Source organism: Bubalus kerabau, chromosome 1 (assembly GCF_029407905.1).
Source record: "Bubalus kerabau isolate K-KA32 ecotype Philippines breed swamp buffalo chromosome 1, PCC_UOA_SB_1v2, whole genome shotgun sequence".
Classification (NCBI taxonomy): Eukaryota; Metazoa; Chordata; class Mammalia; order Artiodactyla; family Bovidae; genus Bubalus; species Bubalus kerabau.
The window spans coordinates 250,701,131-250,718,481 of NC_073624.1; the positions used below are offsets into that span (position 1 = coordinate 250,701,131).

A 17,351-nucleotide genomic window follows, 5' to 3' on the forward strand; every position below is an offset into this window, starting at 1 on the left:
CTGGATGTGGTCAGGCAAATCTGGGGATGTTCTTTGCCCCAAATATTCCCTAAACCTTCCCCCCAATTCCCATCAGCATGGCACAGTACAGCCTATAATGGTAATAATATGGATGACTTCTCAATCCAGTCAGCTTCTGCTGTTGACTACTGCATGTTATAATTATTAACATTTCTTTGATGAAGTAATAGGGGTCTTCTTTACCCTTTCGGCAGAGTGAGTTATCAACTGTGATTCCTTGAGACCTCCTGTCTTTTGTTCTCACAATCTAGCCCATCTTTGGAAAAGGTGAAGTACAGAGCTTCCTCACAGGTTTCTTAATTTAAATATGGTTTGTGAGGGAAAATAGCTTATCAGTCAATTTGGGATGAACCCATCTCCCCATTAGCTGGAGGCTGGGTCAGGGAAGGTACCTTTATTCACTCGAGGCTGAAGCAGACTTCTAATGGAGAATTGCTTTCGGACTTGGGCTTATCCATCCATGATGAGCCAGAGATGAAGTAGCCGTAAGAGCCGTCTTCCTCACTGAACCCTGCTGCTGCTCTGCTGCCTGTCTTCCTGCTTCTCTCCTGCTGCTGGAAGAGCCGCAGCAAGAAGGCTCTCCTCAGTGAGCCGGCTGAGGAGGGCAGACTGCTGGCTGACCGCAGCCGGCGTGCTGGATGCAGGGTTGCCTGGTGCTCCTCTCATCACACTGCTGCTGCTGTCTCTTATAGTATGGCCTGGAGCCTCATGATCCAATTGTTTTTTTATTTGTTTTTTTTTTTTTTTAATTTTTATGGAGGAGAAAGAGTGGCTTTATTACTTTGCCAGGCAAAGGGGGCACACAGTAGGATAGCACCTCAAGAACTGTGCCCCTACATGATCCAATTTTAGACATAAATGAAATGAAGATGGATTTGGCAGTGTCTGTGGCCCTGCTGGGGATACAGGGGTCAGTCTCCATGGCCCATGGTACTAAGAAAGGGGATCAGTTTTGGAGAAGGGATCAGTACTTCCCTGGGGTTCAGCTGCTCCATGGAGCTGGCCCCACAGGAGAGTTCACCTGCCTGGGAGAACTTGGCAGAAGGGCCAAGTTCACAGGTCAAGAGAGCAGGTGGATATGGATAAGAAAGAAAGGAAGTACTAAGAAGATGATCTGGACTTCTTGGCTGGTCAGGGAGAGCCCGATGCTGTCCAAAGAAGTTCTAGACCCAGAAGGACAAATGTCCGAAGGAAAGGAGTGCTAGAGAATGGTTAAGATCCGATATCAGACTTTTCATCCACTCTCTGAATCAGGAATTACTGACCCACATGTGCCCCCAGAACGTGGAGAGCTCCAAAGTGAGCAGGAGACAAGGTTGTAGAGACCTCATGCTCACATCTGTCTTTCCAGGTCTATCTGCTTGTTTGACTGCAATATAAGCCCAGCTGGTGGTTCCAACCTGCTGCTTGTGGCTGATAGCCTGATACAAGGTGCTGCCTGGCCAAGCCATGCAGTCTGCAGAGTGGGCTTCCATATTTCAGGCTCCTCTTCAGGTTCCCTCCCGCTTTAATCCTCTCCCATCTATCTCCGCGTCCCCCACATCTACCTCCATCAAAATACACAGCAGTCTGGGAACTCTGGGTTAGAACCATCAATTAGTGGTTATGCTTTCAAATATTCACTCCAGACATTTGCATGTGAGCCCATTTCTCATTAATATTTGCTTAGAAGGTAACTTTACTGCATGAGAATGAATTTTAATTTAGCAAGAGGATGAACAGAAAATTTCTTCACAAAAAGGCCAAACAAGTTGTACATGCCTAGCTGTAAAGGCAGAGAAAGCTGATTTTTATCTATGGCAGGTGGCCTGAGAACTGCTCAGGATTGCCAGTCCTGCGCCTTGGGTCTAAGCCTACCTGATTTCTGCACACACTGGAAAAGCTTAGATTTTTCCCTCTGGTTTCTTTTAGGACCTAGAGCCTGTCCTTTCCAATGATGGGTTTCTTTTCCTTCCACACCATGCCCTCTTTCCTCATAGACCAACAGGAGTACCTCTGTTGGAGAGGAAGAAAAGACTGACCTGTCCACATGGTTGTAACACAGCTAATTCTTGTTGACGTCACATTATGAAGATTTCACAGCTTATTTTAGTGCTTGCCTTCCAAATGGCAACCAAGTTACATTAGGCCCATTATGAATGGATCTAGGGTTTGTGGGGTATAACACACAATTTGCCTAAAGCAAAAGTGTATCAAATTACAAGTATAAACCTTCAGAGCCCTGGAAGAGGCCCAGACACATTGAGAGGCCCTCAGGCTTAAGCTTCGTTGGCTCCCTGGTAAATCTGTTTATGAATTCAGTCCTGATCATTCCTGGAATGAGAGCAGCTTTAGGAAATTCTGATCATCTGGGGGAGCAGGTGGGGTTGGAGATGGCAGTGGGACCAATGATCATCAATCAGTCAAATAAGTCCTCTTTTTGGTGGCGGGGTTTTAACTCTATACAACACTGAGACAAAAAAAAAATCAGTGGGTCTTATGAGCCACCACGCTGGTTGAAATGTAGTTTCGAGCATCTGCTCAAATTGAGGAGCTCTGCATTAAAGTCAGATTAAAATGTGTGCCTTTCAGATGGCTGCTGATACAGGGAATCTGCAGGTGCAGTTTGGATATAGTTATGATTTGAATAGAAATGCAGATCCAATGAATACACATATCAGAGCCTATCATGGTGCTTACTATACACCTGAAGCTCTGGGATTAATGATAGAGTTTATGAAATGATCTAAAATGAAATATGAAAGTGTGAGGTGGGTTATTTTTATGAGAGTAGAAATAATGGCAGCAGAGGTACTACAAGCAACTCTTGATTATCTGGGAGATGATTGTAGGTTTTGCCATTCTGTGCAAGTCAAACTAAATTAACAAAGTAGAGGAATGGTTGATTGCATTTATAGGAAAATTAATGGCACAGTTACAGTTGCTTGGGGGAATAGTGAGTTCTTTATTGGTGGCGACTTGGTAATTGTGAAATAGATAATTCATAATCTGTTTTACGCCCTGTCAAACCACTCAGGTTTGTGTAGCCAGTAGTAGATCTGAGCTTGGTGTGAATTGGTCTTGGACCTGCTATTTATTTGTTTTTTATTGGAGTATAATTGACTTACAATGTTGTGTTACTGTCTGTTGTACAGTGAAGTAAATCAGATATATATATATAGATAGATAGATGTGTGTGTGTGTGTGTGTGCACATCCCCTCCCTCTTGAACCTCCGTCCACTCACATCCCTATCCCACCCCTCCAGGTCATCGCAGAGCACTGAGCTGAGCTCCCTGTGCCATACAGTAGCTTCCCATTAAGCCTCTCTTTTACACATGGCAGTGCTTATATGTCAGTGCCACTCTCCCAATTCTGGACCCACTTTTTAAAATACTGATAACTGGTCCCTCCTCCACAGATTCTGACTTGATTGGTCTGGGTACATCCTGGGTATCAGGATTTTTAAAGTTCCCCAGGTGATATTTGATCCTAGGTGGAGCCAAGATGGAGAACCACTAAACTAGCTGGAGAAGGTATATTTATTCCTTCTCTGGTTGTAGCATGCCTACTGAAAGTATCCTAGTCTGAGACATATTTTCTATTTTTTTCCAGCATAATATAAAATCCATTTTTTAAAATGTCTTAATATAGCTAGTTGAAGTTTGAAAGATAGCCTGTATCTGATTTATATTTTTAATGAAAATGCTATTATCACTATTATTAGTGAAAAACAAAGAGCTTTGGCAAACCGGATGTAACTGAAAATGACTCCAAGTCTTATTTTAAATTATTTATTTTTACGTTTCACGTGTACAACATTGTATAATACTTCAACTTCTGTATTCACTACTGTTTGCTCACCACAGAAAGTTTCCATCTATCACTACGCAGTTGGCCCTCTTTATCCATTGAACCATCCCCAATGTCCCTTTCCCCTTGATAACCATTACTCTGTATCTGTGTTCATTTCTGTTATGTTTGGTTTAGTTGTTTATTTTATTTTTTATATTCCTCATATGAGTAAAAACACAGGGCATTTGTCTTTTTCCATCTGACTTATTTCACTTAGCATAATACCCTCAAGGTCTATCCATGTTGTTTCATCTTTTTTTTTTTTTTTTTTGGCTGAATAGTATTGTGTTGTACACATATACTGCATCATTATCCATTCATCCATTGATGAGCACTTAGGTTGTGTCCATATCTTGGCTATTACAAATAATGCTACACTGAATATAGGGGTGCATATGTCTTTTTGAATTAGTATCTTCGTTTTCTTTGGATAAATACTCAGAAATGGAATAACTGGCTTATATGGTGATTCACTTTCACTTTTCACTTTCATGCATTGGAGAAGGAAATGGCAACCCACTCCAGTGTTCTTGCCTGGAGAATCCCAGGGACAGGGGAGCCTGGCGGGCTGCTGTCTAGGGGGTCGCACAGAGTCAGACACAACTGAAGCGACTTAGCAGCAGCAGCAGCATGGTGATTCTAGTCTTAATTTTTTGAGGAATCTCCATACTGTTCAGAAATGGAATAACTGGCTTATATGGTGATTCTAGTCTTAATTTTTTGAGGAATCTCCATACTGTTTTCCATAGTCGCTGCGCCAACTTACATTCCCACCCCCAGTGTTTGTGTTCCCTTTCTCATCATCCTTACCAGCACTTGTTATTTCCTGTCTTTTTGATCATAGTCATTTTAACTAGTGTGAGGTGATATGCCACTGTGATTTGGATTAGCATTTCCATAATAATTAGTGATGTTGAACATTTTTCATGTGCCTACTGGCCACTGTAGGTCTTTGGAAAAATGTCTACTTAGATCCTCTGCCCACTTTTTAATAGAGGTGTTTGTTTAATTGTTGTTGAGTTGTGTGAGTTTTTTAAAAAAAATGTTTTCCTCTAATTTTCAGCTCTGCTTCTATCATAGATTCTTTTATTTATTTTCTTTGACTGCACTGTCCAGCCTGTGGGATCTTGGGTTTCCCAACCCGGGATCAAACCCAGGCCCCCAGCATGGAAAGTGTGGAGTCCTAACCACTGGATCACCAGGGATTCCCTGCATGAGTTTCTTTATATATATTTTGGATATTAAACCTTTATTGCATATATGATTTGCAAATATCTTCTCCCATTCAGTAGGTTGTTTTTTTGTTTTGCTGATGGTTTCCTTTGCTGTGCAGTTTTTTAGCTTGATGTAGTTTTTGTTTATTTTTGCTTTTGTTTCCGTTACCTCAAAAGACATATCCAGAAAGATATTGCTAAGACCAATGTTAAAGAGTGTACCGCATAAGTTTTTTTCTAGGGGTTCTGTGACTTTAAGTCTTATATCCAAGTCTTTAATCCATCTTGAGTTGATTTTTGTGTATGGAGTAGAAGAGTGGTCTAGTTTCATTGTTTTGCTTATGGCTGTCCAGCTTTCCCAATACCACTTATCGAAGAGACTGCCTTTTCTCCCATTGTATGTTCTTTGCTTCTTTGTCGTAAATTGATAGTCATATATATGTAGGTTTATCCTGGACTCTCAATTCTGTGTCATTAATCTGTGTCTATTTTTCTGCCAATGTCATACTGTTTTGATTACTATAGCTTTGTACAGATACACTTCACTTTACCACACTTTGCTTTATTGTGCTTCACAAATCCTATACTTTTTACAAGTTGAAGATTTTTGGCAACCATGTGTCAAGCAAGTCTATCAGTGCCATTTTTCCAACAACATTTGCTCACTTCATGCCTCTGTGTCACGTTTTGGTAATCCTTGCAATATTTTAAACTTTTTCTTTATCATTACATTTGTTATGGTTATCTATGATCAGTAACTTTTGATGTTACTATTTAATTTGGGGGTGGTCCATGAACCATAACAATATAAAGATGGTGAACTTAATAAATGTTTGTATTCTGGCTGCTCTATACCTGCCGTTCCTGTCTCTCTCACTTTCCTCGGGCCTCCCTGTTCCCTGAGATACAAGATTATTGACATTCAGTGCAGTTCAGTCACTCAGTCATGTCCGACTCTTTGCAACCCCATGAACTGCAGCATGCCAGGCCTCCCTGTCCATCACCAGCTCCCGGAGTTTACTCAAATTCATGTGCATCGAGTCAGTGATGCCATCTAGCCATCTCATCCTCTGTTGTCCCCTTCTTCTCCTGCCCCCAATCCCTCCCAGCATCAGAATCTTTTCCAATGAGTCAACTCTTCACATGAGGTGGCCAAAGTATTGGAGTTTCAGCTTCAGCATCAGTCCTTCCAATGAACACCCAGGACTGGTCTCCTTTAGGATGGACTGGTTGGATCTCCTTGCAGTCCAAGGGACTCTCAAGAGTCTTCTCCAACACCACAGTTCTTTGAACTGCATCAATTCTCCAGTGCTCAGCCTTCTTCACAGTCCAAATCTCACATCCATACATGACCACTGGAAAAACCATAGCCTTGACTAGACGGACCTTTGTTGGCAAAGGAATGTCTCTGCTTTTCAATATGCTATCTAGGTTGGTCATAACTTTCCTTGCAAGAAGTCATGGCTACAATCACCATCTGCAGTGATTTTGGAGCCCCCAAAAATAAAGTCTAACACTGCTTCCACTGTTTCCCCGTCTACTTCCCATGAAGTGATGGGACCAGATGCCATGATCTTAGTTTTCTGAATGTTGAGCTTTAAGCCAACCTTTTCACTCTCCTCTTTCACTTTCATCAAGAGGCTCTTTAGCTCCTCTTCACTTTCTGCCATAAGGGTGGTATCATCTTCATATCTGAGGTTATTGATATTTCTCCCAGCAGTCTTGATTCCAGCTTGTGCTCCTTCCAGCCCAGTGTTTCTCATGATGTATCCTGCAGTGGCCTCTTAAGTGTTCAAGTGAAAGGAAGAGTCATGTGTCTCTTGCTTTAAATCAAAAGCTAGAAATGATTAAATTTATTAAGGAAGACATGTCAAAAACCAAGATATGCTGAAAGCTAGGCCTCTTGCACCAGTTAACCAACTTGCAAATGCAAAGGAAAAGTTCTTAAAGGAAATTAAAAGTGCTACTCCAGTGAACACATGAATGATAAAAAAGGAAAACAACCTTATTATTGATATGGAGAAAGTTTTAGTGGTCTGAATAGAAGATCAAACCAGCTGCTGCTGCTAAGTCACTTCAGTCATGTCCGACTCTGTGTGACCCCATAGACAGCAGCCCACCAGGCTCCTCTGTCCCTAGGATTCTCCAGGCAAGACCACTGGAGTGGGTTGCCATTTCCTTCTCCAATGCACGCATGTATGCTAAGTCGCTTCAGTTGTGTCCGACTCTGTGTGACCCCGTGGACAACAGCCCACCAGGCTCCTCTGTCCACGGGATTCTCTAGGCAAGAATACTGGAGTGGGTTGCCATTTCCTTCTCCATAAACCAGCTGCTGCATGCATGCTAAGTCGTTTCAGTCATGTCCAACTCCATGTGAACCTGTGGACTGTAGCTTTGCCAGGCTGCTTTGTCCATGGGATTCTCTAGGCAAGAATACTGGAGTTGGGTGCCATGCCCTCCTCTAGGGAATTGTCCTGACTCAGGAATCAAACCTGCCTCTCTTGTGTCTCCTGCATTGGCAGGTAGATTCTTTACGACTAGCACCACCTGGGAAGCCCCAAACCAGCTGCAACATTCCCAAAGCCTAATCTAGAGCAAGGCCCTAACTCTCTTCAATTCTTTGAAGAGTGAGAGAGGTGAGGAAGCTGTAGAAGAAAAATCTGAAGCTAGCAAATGTTGGTTCATGAAGTTGAAAAAAAAAGAAATTGACTCTATAACATAAAAGTGCAAGGTGAAGCAGCAAGTGCTGATAAAAGAAGCCGCAGCAAGTTATCCAGAAGACCTAGCTAAGATCATTAATGAAGGTGGAAACACTAAACAACAGATTTTCAATGCAAGTGGAACAGCCTTCTGTTAGAAGATGGTGCCATCTAGGATTTTCATAGCCATGGAGGAGAAGTCAGTGCCTGGCTTCAAAGCTTCAAAGGCACTAATGCAGCTGGTGACTTGAAGTGGTAGCCAGTGCTCATGTACCATTCTGAAAATCCTAGGGCCCTTAAGAATTATGCTATATCTACTTTGCCTGTGATCTGTAAATGGAACAACAGAGCCTGGATGATAGCACATATATTTATACCATGATTTACTGAATATTTTAAGCCCATTGCTTAGAAAAAAAGATTCATCTCTAAATAATGCTGCTCATTGATAATGCACCTGATCACTCAAAAGCTCTGATGAAGACCTACAACGAGGTTCATGTCTTCATGCCTGCTAACACAGCATCCATTCTGCAGCCTGTAGAGGAAGGAGTCATTTTGACTTTCAAGTCCCATTATTTAAGAATTACATTTTGTGAGGCTATAGCTGCCATACATAGTGATTCTTCTGATGGATCTGGGAAGGGTAAGTTGAAAACTTTCTGTAAAGTGTTCACCTTTCTAGATGTAATTAAGAACATTCATGAGTCATGGGAAAAGCTCAAGATTATAAAGAATTTGGAAGAAGTTGATTCTGACCTTCATGGATGACTGTGAGGGATTCAAGACTTCAGGTGGAGGAAGTCACTGCAGATGTGGTTGGAAATAGCAAGAGAACTAGAATTGGAAGTGGAGTCTGAAGATGTGACTGACTTAACTGCAATCTCATGATAAAACTTGAACAGATGAGGAGATACTGCTTATAGAGGAGCAAAGAAAGTGTTTCTTGAGATAGAATCTATGCTTTTCGAAGATGCTTGGAAGATTGTTGAATGTCTTGACAAAAAAGGATTTAGAATATGACATAAATTTAGTTGATGAAGCAGCAGCAGGGTTTGAGAGAACTGACTCCAGTTTTGAAAGAAGATCTGCTAGGAGTAAAATATCAAACAGCATTGCATACTACAGAGAAATCGTTGGTGAAAGGAAGAGTCAATTGATGTGGCAAACTTCATGGTTGTCTTATTTTTTGAAATTGCCAAAGCCTTCAGCAACTGGTCAGTCAGCAGCCATCAACACTGAGGCAAGACCCTCCACCAGCAAAAGAATTATCAATTGCTGAAGGCTCAGATGATGGTTAACACTTTTTGCTGCTTAGTTGCTTCAGTCGTGTCCGAGTCTGTGCAACCCCATAGATGGCAGCCCACTAGGCTCCTCTGTCCCTGGGATTCTCCAGGCAAGAACACTTTTTAGCAATAAAGTATTTTTAATTAATGTATGTACATTATTTTTTTAGACCTAATGCACATTTAACAGGCTATAGTATAATGTCAATGTAACTTTTATATTCACTGGAAACCGGAAAGATTGCATGACTTACTTTATTGTAATATCCAATTTTTTGCCGTGGTCTGAAACTGAACCTGCAATATCTCCAAGGTATACCTGAAGTATAACTTTTTTATTTGTTTATTTTGGGGTGTGTTAGTTTTCATTGCTGCGCATGGGCTTTCTCTAGTTGCGATGAGCAGGGGCTTCTCGTTGCGGTGGCTTCTCTGATTGCAGACCACGAGCTCTAGGTATATGGTCTTCAGTAGCTGTGGCACATTGTCTTAGTTGCCCCAAGGCATGTGGGATCTTCCTGGACCAGGGATGGAACCTGTGTCTCCTGTACTGGCAGGTGAATTCCTAACCACTGGACCACCAGGGAAGTCCTGAAGTATAATTTGAAATCAGAGTGTGTGATACCTCCAGATTTGTTCTTTTTTCTCAGGATTGCTTTTGGTCTTTTGTGGTCCTGTATAAGGGTTCCTGGGTGATGCTAGTGGTAAAGAACCCACCTGCCAATGGAGGAGACATAAGAGACGTAGGTTTGATCCCTGTGTCAGGAAGATGCCCTGAAGGAGGAAGTGGCAACCCACTCCAGTATCTTTGCCTGGAGAACCCCATGGACAGAGGAGCCTAGTGGGCTTCAGTCCATGAAGTCACAAAGATATGACTAAAGCAACGTAGCATGCACAGCACACACGTGGTTCTATACAAATTTTGAGATTTTCGTCCTGTTTTTGTGAAAAAGAATGCTGAGATTTTGATTGGAATTGCATTGAATCATAGATTGCTTTAGGTAATATGGACATTTTAACAATGTTAAACCATAAGACATTGATTTTGAAGGAGACACAAAGAAATGGAAAGATATTCTGTGCTCATGGATTCCAGTCTTATTTTTAGATGCATGCACACAGAGACTGGAATTAAAATTTTGTAACTGAGAAGTTACATGTGTGTTAGAATTTTTTATTTGTTATGTAAGTATAGTTGGTTTACAATGCTGTGCTAATTTCTAGTGTATAGCAATGTGAATATACATATTCTTTTTCATTATAGGCAAGGTATTGAATATAGTCTCTTGTGCTATATAGTAGGACCTTGCTGTTTATTTTATACATAGTAGTTCATGTCTGCTAATCCCAGATTCCTGATGTATTCCTGTTAACTAGCATGAGCCTGCAGAACAGCTAGGGATGCTTATGTCAGGAGGCCATTGCGTTCTCTTCCTGGCAGGATGCCCACAGCAAGCCAGATCACACAGAGCGCCTCCTCTGCCCGTCATGTGTTTTTGATAAGCCTTTCAAGCAGACTCAGGTCCTTGTTCCAGCTGGCCCGAGCACCCTCTTTCCTGACCATGTTGTGTTGCCAAGTTCTCCTTCTTTGTGCTGCCCTTTCCTGAACTCTGTGAAGATCATTCTCCTCTCTGACTGTCTCTCCGCAGCCAAGACACAAAGCAGTTGATTGTGCCTTTTCACTTTTTGATGTGCTCACATTGCTTAATTGCTGCTTGACCGCAGTACAGTTTCATCCACTTCGGGGCCAGGCAGGTAACCGAAAGACGGGGTTGAAGAGCTGATACCGTGTGAAAAAGGGGCAGCTACTGCTCAGCTCATTCTGATTTTGGCCAAGACAGATTAGGGCTGTCACAGCTGTTTTCTTTCATTCTTTTCTTTTTTAAGGAAAACCCAGAAATCTGGATGCTTGTATGAAAAATCCTATTTGTAAGTGAGAAGTGAATTCATACACTTTAAAAACTACTCTCCAGGCCGAGCAGAATCCTTCTGTGGACCACGTACGGCTGTGAGCCGCCAGTATGTGACCTCAGATGTACTGTAATCATTTACAGCCGGAGTTGTGGGTTGATCCAGATAAGAGCTCCTGAGACATACCTGAATAGTAGCAATGGACTCCCGAACCTCCCCAGTCCTCCTTCCCTAAAACTATTTCTTATTTCTTTGGTCGGGCTATTTTATAGGAAGTCCATCTCTTCTTGTCCACTGTGGCTTGATGACTTTTGCTTCCACAGTGTAATATTATCTCATTGTCACCCTTGCACCGCAGAGGGGATTTGGGGACTGTCTTTCTTATTTTATAGTTTTGAAATAAGTGTGAGACTCGAGAGTGATGGAGGGCTTGGCTCACGTTCTCACAGTGCCTGAGAATGAGGCTCAGATCTGTTCCTACCACATTGCTGCCCTGTTATTGCCTCTGATTTCACATTTACTTCAAAACAACAAGATCTTGGGAAACTTGAGTGACGCAATATTCTTGATCCTGTCTTCGTCTGCAGCATACCCATTTCTTTCCATCTTCTTTCCACCTCTGTGTCCACCTGGCATTCACCTGACAGATACAGCAGCCTGATAACTCCAGAGAGATAAGCATGGATAAAATTAGTCATCTGTGGGTAGAGTCTTACTTGGCTAGCAACACTGAGGGACCTGTGATTTCTTTCATAGGATTGCAGAAACTGAGTCTTAATACAATGATATAAACTGGTCAGACGAGGTATTTATCTTGGTATTGAGAATTGGATTAAATTTGCAGTAAGATACTGATTGGGCTTCCCAAGTATCTCAGTGGTAAAGAATCCACCTGCAATGCAGGAGACGAGGTTTCAATCCCTGGGTCAGGAAGATCCCCTGGAGAAGGAAATGGCAACCCAACCAGTATTCTTGCCTGGGAAATCTCATGAACAGAGGAGCCTGGTGGGCTATAGTCCATGGGGTTGCAGAGTTGAGTCAGACATGACTTCTCGAGTAAACAACAAGATATTGATTACCATGAATTATTCAATACAGTAATGTTACACGTGTACCCCACTGTTTTTTCTTTTCAAGATTTGTGAGAACACGCGGCTCTGAATCGTTTAGCTATTTAGTGAGTGAACTTAAAAGAAATGTACATAATATAGGCTTTTGCCAATATTGTTTGTCTTACTGGCATTTATGTGGCTTGTGGCTTCACAAGTGCTAGGAAGACCTGAAAAGGGAACTTCAGTTCAGTTCAATTCAGTCGCTCAGTCATGTCCGACTCTTTGCGACCCCATGAATCGCAGCACGCCAGGCCTCCCTGTCCATCACCATCTCCCGGAGTTCACACAAACTCATGTGCATCGAGTCAGTGATGCCATCCAGCCATCTCATCCTCTGTCGTCCCCTTTTCCTCCTGCCCCCAATCCCTCCCAGCATCAGAGTCTTTTCCAATGGGTCAACTCTTCGCATGAGGTGGCCAAAGTACTGGAGTTTCAGCTTTAGCATTATTCCTTCCAAAGTACACCCAGGGCTGATCTCCTTCAGAATGGACTGGTTGGATCTCCTTGCAGTCCAAGGGACTCTCAAGAGTCTTCTCCAACACCACAGTTCAAAAGCATCTATTCTTCAGCGCTCAGCTTTCTTCACAATCCAAATCTCGCATCCATACATGACCGCTGGAAAAACCATAGCCTTAACTAGACAGACCTTTATTGGCAAAGTAATGTCTCTGCTTTTCAACATGCTATCTAGGTTGGTCATAACTTTTCTTCCAAGGAGTGTCTTTTATTTATTTATTTTTAATTTGATTTTATTTTTAAACTTTACATAATTGTATTAGTTTTGCCAAATATCAAAATGAATCCACCACAGGTATACATGTGTTCCCGACCCTGAACCCTCCTCCCTCCTCCCTCCCCATACCATCCCTCTGGGTCGTCCCAGTGCACCAGCCCCAAGCATCCAGTATCATGCATCGAACCTGGACTGGCAACTCGTTTCATACATGATATTTTACATGTTTCAATGCCATTCTCCCAAATCTTCCCACCCTCTCCCTCTCCCACAGAGTCCATAAGACTGTTCTATACATCAGTGTCTCTTTTGCTGTCTCGTACACAGGGTTATTGTTACCATCTTTCTAAATTCCATATATATGCGTTAGTATACTGTATTGGTGTTTTTCTTTCTGGCTTACTTCACTCTGTATAATAGGCTCCAGTTTCATCCACCTCATTAGAACTGATTCAAATGTATTCTTTTTAATGGCTGAGTAATACTCCATTGTGTATATGTACCACAGCTTTCTTATCCATTCATCCGCTGATGGACATCTAGGTTGCTTCCATGTCCTGGCTATTATAAACAGTGCTGTGATGAACATTGGGGTACACGTGTCTCTTTCCCTTCTGGTTTCCTCAGTGTGTATGCCCAGCAGTGGGATTGCTGGATCATAAGGCGGTTCTATTTCCAGTTTTTTTAAGGAATCTCCACACTGTTCTCCATAGTGGCTGTACTAGTTTGCATTCCCACCAACAGTGTCTTTTAATTTCATGACTGCAATCACCATCTGCAGTGATTTTGGAGCCCCCCAAAATAAAGTCTGACACTGTTTCCACTGTTTCCCCATCTATTTCCCATGAAATAATGGGACCAGATGCCATGATCTTCGTTTTCTGAATGTTGAGCTTTAAGCCAACTTTTTCACTCTCCACTTTTACTTTCATCAAGAGGCTTTTTAGCTCCTCTTCACTTTCTGCCATAAGGGTGGTGTCATCTGCATATCTGAGGTTATTGATATTTCTCCCGGCAGTCTTGATTCCAGCTTGTGCTTCTTCCAGTCCAGAGTTTCTCATGATGTACTCTGCATATAAGTTAAGTAAGTAGGGTGACAATATACAGCCTTGACGTACTCCTTTTCCTATTTGGAACCAGTCTGTTGTTCCATGTCCAGTCCTAACTGTTGTTTCCTGACCTGCATATAGGTTTCTCAAGAGGCAGGTCAGGTGGTCTGGTATTCCCATCTCTTTTAGAATTTTCCACAGTTTATTGTGATCCACACAGTCAAAGGCTTTGGCATAGTCAATAAAGCAGAAATAGATGTTTTTCTGGAACTCTCTTGCTTTTTCGATGATCCAGAGGATGTTGGCAATTTGATCTCTGGTTCCTCTGCCTTTTCTAAAACCAACTTGAACATCTGGAAGTTCACGGTTCACATATTGCTGAAGCCTGGCTTGGAGCATTTTGAGCATTACTTTACCAGCGTGTGAGATGAGTGCAATTGTGCCGTAGTTTGAGCATTCTTTGGCATTGCCTTTCTTTGGGATTGGAATGAAAACTGACCTTGTCCAGTCCTGTGGCCACTGCTGAGTTTTCCAAATTTGCCGGCCTATTGAGTGCAGCACTTTCACAGCATCATCTTAGTAACATGTAATTAACCTGTTTTATCTTGTGAATACATCATAATTGTGGATAATTTTTGTGGAGGATCTCTCAAAGTTGTACCCACATCTTTCAAACCTCTATCCTTTGCTGCCCTGTTGGGCATTTCTGTATGCAAATCGAGTGGAATGTATGTATTGTCAACACCAGAATCACAGCAACAATCAAATTACATAATTCATAGGATATACTATATACCAAGCACTGTCCTAAGCTTTACGTATGTTAACTGATATTGAAGTAGTTACTATTATTATACTACTTTTTCAGTATAGGAAATTAAGATACAGAGAGTTAAATAAGTTACCTAAGGTCACATAGGTAGTAGGTGGCAGATTTGGATCATGTCATCAGGCTAATGAAAAGAGGACCCACGAGTTCCATTACCAATCCCCGCCATGTTGTTTGAAGAAGGATATGAATGTTTCTGGTGGGTGGTCTGGTGGTTTTAAAAAGACGTCCACAGATTCATACTCCTTCAAGAGACGAAGCTTAATTTCTCTTTATTTTTGTGGGAGCAGGACTTCGTAACTTGTTTCTAGCAAATAAAATTAAGCAGAAGTAATTGTGTGACTCGGAGCCTAGGTCATCAGAGGGCGTAATGGCCTCTGTCTCGGTCAGTCTCTCTCTCGGATCACTTGTTTTGGGGGAAACAAGCGTCCATATCATGAGGAGAGGCCCATGAAACCAACAGGAAACTAGAAAGTGGTCCCCTGCCCAGAGCCTCGTGCATGAGCTTGGATGTGAATCCTCCAGCCCCAGCTGAGACTTTGGATGACTGCAGCCCTGGTGGATATCTGGCTTGCAACTTCATGAGATACCCTGAGCCTAAGCCACTTCCAAAATCTCATTCTAAAGATACTGTATAATAATAAATGTTTGTTATTTTCAGCCCATAAATTTTAGGGTGTTTTGTTGTGTAGCAATAGATAGCCACTATAGGTGGTATCTTGGTAGCCAGTAGACCTTGGCAAAAATATTCATAATCCAATTGAGTTTAGGGAGAATATTTTCATATTAGAAAGAGAAGCATGCTGGGGCCATTCCTGTAGGACAGAAAACCCTGCACTTATTCCCTAAAAATATTTTGAAATGGAGAGAATATATCTAGAATTAACATGTAGCTTAAATCTACCCTGTATTTCATGGTCTCTAAACAGTCTTTCTCTACTCCCTTCACCTCTAGTGCTCTGAATTGAATAGACTGATTTTTCTGTTTGAGAGCAGTTTGATTTGAACACAACTGTTGCTTAGCAATAGGAAGGAACTTAATGGCTCTACTGTCTTCTGCAAACTGAGAGGAGCCTCCCTGTGTAGCTATTGTCTGTCTGGAATGCCGAATGTAAAATTGTAATTATCATTTTAAGATGAAATTGAAGCTGGCCTGTGTGACACATTACACTTACCTTAGCATCTCAGCTACCCAGGGGGTTGGAATTTAAGGCCCTTTTGCTGAGAAGATGGTCTCTTGGAACTATGGGGCATTTAGAAGTCTAAGACAAAGCTCTAGTGAATTCCTTATTGGTAGGTGGTTTGTAGTCTCTAAACACTGACTTTGTGGTTCTGGGAATGAAAACTTGGCTCTTGAAGTGTTGTGATTAGAAACTGGGCCAGTGACATTAGGGGAGGGGCTAGAGTGGCATAGGGATTCCAGAGAACTTTGGGAGAGTAGGAAGGGGTGGGAAGTTTAGCTGCCACTGACCTTACTACCTACCTGGCTCTGCTGGAAAGACTCCTAGAAATAGCTGCTTTGGATTTTTAAGGTCTAAGTCCAATCGTTCGTCGGAGAGGTTGGTATGGAAATTCAGAAGTCTCTGCTGGGATTAAAAACATTATTCTTTTCCACTCTTTGGATTAAAAGATGAACAAGTTTATTTGATTTTGTTTAATTTTCAATTCGTTATATCAGTCTTTCCATGTGCACACTATGCCATACCAGGCATTGTGGAAAGATAAAAATGAAATAATAGGCATTGCCTCTGCTCTCTAAGAACTGATAAATCCAGTGAAGAGATTAGATGAAGAGGCATACAGTAAATTTCAAATGATCAAGATGTAAACTCCAGGTTACTGATAATCAGTGTAATTATTGGCCATGCTGTTAAATTCTGGACTTGAAAACCAAGAGAAAATATCACATTAGCAAAATAACAAGCCTTCAGTGCATAACCCTGAAAGAAAAGGTTACTATGGTTTCAAAGCATTTCATACACTCTTCCAGTTAGTTTTTTGAAAATAGTGGAGCTTTTTGGAGCTTTTTTTTTTTGGTTTATTTTTAACTTTGAGACATTTTCCTCTGGATCTTCATGTTATTTGTGTGGCCCCATACTTTCTGATGTGTGTTATAGTCTTAGGAGTTTAGTTATTTTTACATTAAGTGGAGGCAGTGTCTGTCACACTGGAGTAAATTAATATTACCAGGATATCCACATGTGCATCAGAATGAGAAGTGATGAAAGTCTTATACAAAGTATATTTCAGTGTCTTCAAAAATCAGGAGCCCTAAACCTGCAGAAAATCGGAAATAGACTTGTTGAAATAGAGTTAAATAGTAATATCCAGATATGTTTTTATGTGCGTGTCTGTTTTTTTTTCCCAATAAATATAACAAATAGTCATGTTTGTGGCAAACAGCTCCTTTTTCAGATATTATTGAATCCCCAGCTGTGAAGACTCTGAGTGTTATTATTGTTGTTGTTTAGTTGCTAAGTCATGTCAGACTCCTTGCGACTCTGTGGACTGTAGTCCGCCAGGCTCCTCTCTCTGTCCATTAGGTTTGATGTTAAACATGTGTTGCATTTGAGTGGTAGCAATGCAGATGTTACCTGCCTATAATCCTCCTCCTCTTTACAGACTTTTCTTTGGGATTGCTTCTAATTTTCAAGATCCTGTACATAA

The 17,351-nt window shown here is 41.6% G+C and overlaps 1 protein-coding gene across 9 annotated transcripts in view; it reads left to right on the forward strand.

Moving 5' to 3' along the window:
- Positions 1 to 17,351, forward strand: part of RASGRF2 (Ras protein specific guanine nucleotide releasing factor 2) — a 260,807-nt gene that overhangs the window by 155,554 nt on the left and 87,902 nt on the right. The gene's annotated exons all lie outside the window — the stretch shown is intronic.